Below are 6,570 nucleotides of genomic sequence, written 5' to 3' on the forward strand. Positions count from 1 at the left end.
AACACGTGCGTATCACAAAATACAAGTGGCCATTAAAAATTAAAATATTCACCAAATACAAGGTTATCTGATTCCTAGAAAAAGAAAACAATACTGTAACATTAAGGCTAAAACTGTCAAAAAGGAAGCCAAGATAGACTCAAGTCAAGCTTTTGCTGAAAAGTTATTTGGCTCATCTTTGAAACTTTATCTTGTTTATTATGTAAGCAAGATACTTTCAGAGACTGGAATATGGAAAGTGCTTATTGGTAAGTTAACATTGTGATCATTTATTTTGTAAATGTTAATACGAGAGAAGTAATTCACTTTTGGGCCGGCCCCGTGGCTTAGCAGTTAAGTGCACGCGCTCTGCTGCTGGTGGCCAGGGTTCGGATCCCGGGAGCGCACTGACGCACCGCTTCTCTGGCCATGCTGAGGCTGTGTCCCACATACAGCAACCAGAAGGATGTGCAGCTATGACATACAAATATCTACTGGGGCTTTGAGGGGAAAAAATAAATAAATAAAATCTTAAAAAAAAAAAAGAAGTAATTCACTTCCTACTATATTAGGATTTTCAAGTTCTGCTAAATCTAAGGCCACATTACTGGCAAGTTGGGATACCTCTAGACATCTGAAAAATATGAGTCCTACAGAGAAACATATAAATTCTCTCTTCATCTTGTTCTAAATTCTAAAACATTCTAAGGTTTTGGAACAAACCAATGACATTCCAAATTTACAGTAAGGCTGCATGTGCCGTACATGATCCTATAAGAAGAGAAATCCGAATTTTAAATAGAGGAGATTGTGTACAAAAATAAAGTACATTTTCACGTCTGAAAGGGTATTTCAAGAAAGAAGGGATTCTCAGAACATGTGGTAAATGGTAAATAACTTACCAGGGGCTCTCTAAAGGAAAACATATTGTGGAAAAAAGATCTTAAATGCAGAGAGCTAAAAGATCTTAAATGCTGGAATCCTTATGATGAAACAGACGTTGAACTACTTTTTCTTAAAGTTTAAAATGCATCTTATCTTCCAAACAAATACCACCTCTCTGCCTTGTCGCTTACCTGGGCATGGTGACGTGTTTGAATCATTTTTCTAATTCATTGGCTCTTAAACTTGATGGGCAGCAGAAGCACCTGGAGGCCTTGTTGAAACCCAGATTGCCAGGCCCCACCCCAGAGTTTCCAGTTCAGCAGGTGTGCAGCAGCACCTGAGAATTTGCATTTCTACCCGGTTCCCAGGTTATGCTGATGCTGCTGGTCCAGGGACCCCACTTTGAGAACCACAGCCTAACTTACACCCTATATATGGTTACCAAATCCATTATTTCATCATTTGTCTGCTACTTTTCTTTTATCACATCAGCACCTTAGCTCCGAATCTCCTCATCTAGCATTGGCAATACTTGGAGAGTTTAACAACTGGTCCTCCTTTCTGGCTCAATTCTCCCTCTTCCTCTTGATACTACATTCTCTTGCTAGGTAATTCTTCCTTAAACATCAGTTCATCATAGATCTTCCTTGCTCAAAATCTCATGGCTCTTATGCTGAGCACAAGACATTTTAAATTCTCTACTTGGCTCATAAGGTCTGGAATAGCCTGTAGAATGTGGACAACCTATTCCCTACCCTGCCTACTATAAAGGAGTATGTGAGGATTACATAAGATATGCACAATGATGCTTGTTATGCACAGTGTGACATTCTATAAAGTCACTGTGAACACTGAGTCAGTGAATATGACCCACTGCTCCTACGAGAAATGCAGGGTTAGGTTGCTGCAAGCCTTAGTCACATTTTCTTCAACTGATCAATACGTAGCCTTATTCTCTGTGTGTTTCTCTTTAAAGTCACCTTATTTAAAATATATTGTTGATATATTAACATTGAACTCACACCAACAGCACTGTACCTCATGTCTGAAAGAAGCTTGTCGAACACACATACTTTCTCTGTAAAGGCATGTCACAATCTCTTGCCCTGAGGAACACCAGGCAGCATTGCAGCGCTACACATGGGGGACATATTGAACAGCAAAGTCACCAACACAAGGCACAAAAAGATGAGAAATGAGGCACTAAATAGACTGCAAGAAGGACACTTGTTTACAGCATGGGCTGAAACAAGAGGGCAGAGCGTCACCTTGTTCCCCTCAGCTGGGAACGTGCATGTCGAGTGACTCAAGTTTTTCACCACTTTGTGCATATCTGCAAATGGACATGAAAGCCCTGTGAGTGTTTATTTGGAGGCTGTCAGTACATTTTAGCTAGTGTGCAAGTGTGCAAACACGGAATCCACAAATAATGAGGATCAACTATACTATGAAAGCATCTTTTCAAAACCAGAGTATTGCTTATATATAAGAGCAATAATGATAACATAACAGCTAACATTTTAGTGCCTACTATGCGCCAGGAGCTCTTCTAAGCACTTTACATAAGTTAATGCATTTCAGTCTCACTGAAACCCTATGAGACAGGAGTTCTCAGTAGCCTCATTTTATAGATGAGAAAACTAAGTCTCAGAGAGTAAATACTTTGCACAGGTTCCCCAGTTAAAAGTGGAATAACTGGGATTGGTGCCCAGACAAACTGGTCCAAAGCACACAGCCTCAACCACTGTGGTAGGAATGTGAGCGAATTTTCTAGCACGCCCCGAAAAGCCTCTTCTTCTCCAGTCAGTGTGGTCTCTCACATACATATTCAATCATCAAACATTTTCTGAGTGCCCCAAAGGTGTCAGGTACTGTGTTTAGATACTGGAGGGACAAATAGAATGTTGACACAAATAATCCATGACCAATCTATAAATCAAAATTGGGTTGAGTTTATGATGAGCCAACATTTGAGGGCCATATAGCCGGGGAGAGTCCTTTCACTAAGAAATGGAGCACTCCAAAGAAGTGGGGTGTACAGAGTGGTTATATACCATCAAAGAGCATGTTTCACATGTGATTGCAATGTTCCTTTCATAATAGCCGTGACATTGACCTTTCAGCACGTTGATTGATGGACACAGTAGGTATCAGGTCTGCTGTCTCCATGGATGTGGCTGTTGTCTCGAGTTGGGTGGTCACAGGATGAGCACAGCAATCAAATCCTAGCCTAGGGAGAAATGCTTATCCTTAAGGAAATGCCAATGTGGGAGAAGTTGCATTTATCACATCAGCACCTTAGGTCATTGTTTTTGTCTTTGGGACATGTTAATTGCTTAAAGCTGATATACAATGGATGAACAGAGGCTACAGGCCCCTTTTGGGGGGGAAAAAAAAACAAGGTCAAGCCTAATTAGTTTTACACCAAATGGCTTCCTCATATGCTCCAATATATCCTATTGCTTGCCATTTATTTATGAAGAAGAAGGATAGTCTCAGCTTTAAGGAGCTCACTGTCAATGAGACATGAAAAAAACAACAGTTAAGAAAAAGTAGATAAGTACAAGGTCCCCGAGTGGCGACATCAAAAGGGGTCTCTAAATGGAGACCTCCCAGGAAAAGTGTCCAAGAGGAAGGAACATTTGACATGAGTTTAGATTGAGAAATAGGAATTAAGTTGATCAAAAAAGAGGGTAGGAAGACAGAAGAAACACATATAAAAAGACAGATATAAAGGATGCTAAGGATTTCAGAGTATGGGGGTATTTTTAAGGCTGGAAAAAAGCCAACATGTAGGAAACAGTGGGTGATGAGGCTAAAGATGAGGACAGCAAGAGAAAGCCTGCGTGTCCAGCTCAGGAGTCTGAATGTTCTCTCGGATGCTCTGAGCAGTCATTGTAGCAGTCTAAGCAGATATCAGATTTAAGCAAATTTAGATTCTAGAAGGTAACTCTGGAGGTATTGTGGAGGAAAGATTAGAAGAAATTAAGACTGGAAGTAGAGGGACCTGTTGGGAGACTGGGCAGCGATCCAGATAAATAGGCCTTGGTTCAGGCCGGGGGTCTGCAGGTGGAGGAGGCCAGGAGGTGGGAAGCAGTGCTGGGCTCCTGGAGGAGGAAACTGAGCTGCCTCTCAGTCACAGGAAGACTGTGCCTGTCATGGCCTCCCCACCCCCATGCCCAAACGCCATGTTCCTTTCTATGTCTGTACCTTTCCCCTCTTCTTCCATTTGAAATCCTCATTCTTTCTTCCCTCCACCTGCCCAAAAGTGATCCATTTGAGGACTTGATCTAGTCTACCTCTCCTAAGGAGCTGTCCTTAATTACATTTTCTGAATAACATTCCCAATTTTTTTAGGTTCTGTAATACAACATACACTAAATACCTTGGCAGAACCTAATTACATCTTGCAAACAGTTTCATGTATGTGGAGGAGCTTGGAACCTTATAATTCTTTGTATTTTCTTCAATACCTACCACAAATATCTTGCACATATAGGTCAATGGATGTCCAGTAAAGTTCAATAAAGAAGAAGCACCTTTTATAAGCTAAGAACTTTTATGAGCTCAGTTATTCCTTTAGATCAGCTGCTGGAACCATTTGTCTTTCTCCACAGGTCAACAGTGTTGCCCAGCACAAATGAATTTTACACCTTCTCAAACTCAATAGAGCAAAGATGGAACTTCATTCCCCCTGCAAGCCCTACTGCCCCAGAGAAAAGCAAAAACAACGTGTGACATCTAATTCTTTCTTCACATTCTCATGTCAAATTGCAACTGTTTTCCAGATGCTAACTGGTTTTCATTCTTAAAACTGACAGAAAAGATTCTCATTATTTCTTTCTTTCCTTTTTTTTGGGGGGAGGAAGGTCAGCCTTGAGCTAACTTCTGATGTCAATCCTCCTCTTTTTGCTGAGCAATATTGGCCCTGGGCTAACATCTGTGCCCATCTTCTTCTACTGTATACGGGATTCCGCCACACCATGGCTTGACAAGAGGTGCATTGGTGCGCGCCTGGGATCTGAACCTGTGAACCCGGGGCTACCACAGCAGAGTGTGCGCAATTAACTGCTGTGCCACCGAGCCGACCCCTCTGTTTATTTCTAAAGCTGAAATGTCTAAATCGTTCTCCAGGCTAGTTGGAGTTTCCATAAAATGAAAATGTACATTCCAGAAAAATCCTTAACTTTCCAGAATAATCCTTAATATATTATGGTAAACACCTTGGCAAAATGTCACTGATTTTCAATGTCAGTGCCTCCACAAGGGTATCCTTGCATTGTGGTCCCTCCCAACCACCTCTCACTTTGCCCCTCCCCAGGCTCATGGGCTCAAAGTGTTTACTGAGCACTAAGAATGATCAGAGTCTGAGGGAGACTTCAAGGATTGTCTGTTTTCTGACCCCAACCATCTCTCTCCATCTCTCCTTTAACCTCTATTTTTCTTACTCTGGTTTCTACTTTAGTTCTTTACTTGTCTTGTGAATTTTTGTTTTGTGGCTTATAATTACCATGTAAATTCATATTACTTTTTGCCTTAGAGTTTAGAAAGAACTTACATTAAACAAGGTTTTTTTCCCAGCTCTTTGATGTGTCTAATACCTTCCAACGCAATTCAAGTGGCTTCTTGTTCTTATATCTCCATCATTATTCCTTCAGAATTATGTTCACCCCACACTTTTGATCTGACCAATGATGCTTTACTCTTTAAACTTTTCTATGCCAAGACTCCCATGAGGAATCCCTCAAGCACCATCAGCTAGGCAACCCCACATTCCTCACATCTGTTTCTGATACCAGCCCTGATATCTGTTCCCCAGCATTGAACCCACCATATATGGGGTTAAATCAAAAAGCACTCATTCCCCCTTCTCTGCTTCTCTAAGTTATATTCACATGTAGATATGGGTTGTTTTACCCTTTGTGTTCCTGAATTCCACAAGACAAATGGAGGTAATAAATTGTTGAAAGCCCAGGTGTCTACAAACTGAAACTCTGACTAATTACCAGTTCTTGTGGTTTGTTACAGGGAGACTGAGATCTCAAAATTATCAAGAAGCTGAAGCTCCCCAACTCCCGCTTCCTGGCGCCGAATCCACCATTCATCACAGGGACAGACAAACAGAGGACACCTGCAGCTCCCCTAACTCAGCTAAACGCAGGCTGATGGGAGGACGCCGAACTGCAAAGCCGCAGCTCCCCTCCCCCACCTAAAACCTTGTAAACTGTAATCGTTAATTGGCAGCAGTTGCCGTCCACACCCCAAGGCCAAATTTCTGGTGATGAGAGAAGATTGGTTGATGGAGCCCTAGATCTCTCGCTGTAGATAGAGATGACAGCGGCTTGGCGCCAGAAGACTGGGATCACTCCTCCAACAAATAATCAGTCACCAAGGATATATTATTTCCCACAGACTTTCCTTTAAAAGCCTCAACTCCTAATGCCTCAGGAGGACTGTGGATTTTGGGGCATGTGCCCACTACAGCCTCATTTTGCTGGCAAAATTAAACCACTTTTCTTTTCCTCGGTCCCTGGTCATTGCGTTCATTGATTCGGCTACGGTGACAGGGTCCTGGGTTTTTCTGGCTACATTTCCTTGATTTGTTCCTAAATAAAGATGTTTCTGAAACTAATAATAAATTGTACCAACTGGTCATTGTATAAAAATCACTATCACAGATATTTTAAAGAGAACAAATGGAAAAGA

General features: G+C 41.6%; 1 long non-coding RNA gene across 3 annotated transcripts in view; it reads left to right on the plus strand.

Moving 5' to 3' along the window:
* LOC131399217 (uncharacterized) overlaps positions 1 to 6,174 on the plus strand; it is a 258,978-nt gene extending 252,804 nt beyond the window's left edge. For all 3 annotated transcript variants that reach the window (XR_009217078.1, XR_009217080.1, XR_009217079.1), the window contains one exon: positions 5,893 to 6,174. This is a non-coding gene — a long non-coding RNA (uncharacterized LOC131399217). The remainder of the gene's footprint in view (positions 1 to 5,892) is intronic.
* Positions 6,175 to 6,570: the final 396 nt, after the last annotated feature.

This window comes from Diceros bicornis, chromosome 37, assembly GCF_020826845.1.
Source record: "Diceros bicornis minor isolate mBicDic1 chromosome 37, mDicBic1.mat.cur, whole genome shotgun sequence".
NCBI lineage: Eukaryota > Metazoa > Chordata > Mammalia > Perissodactyla > Rhinocerotidae > Diceros > Diceros bicornis.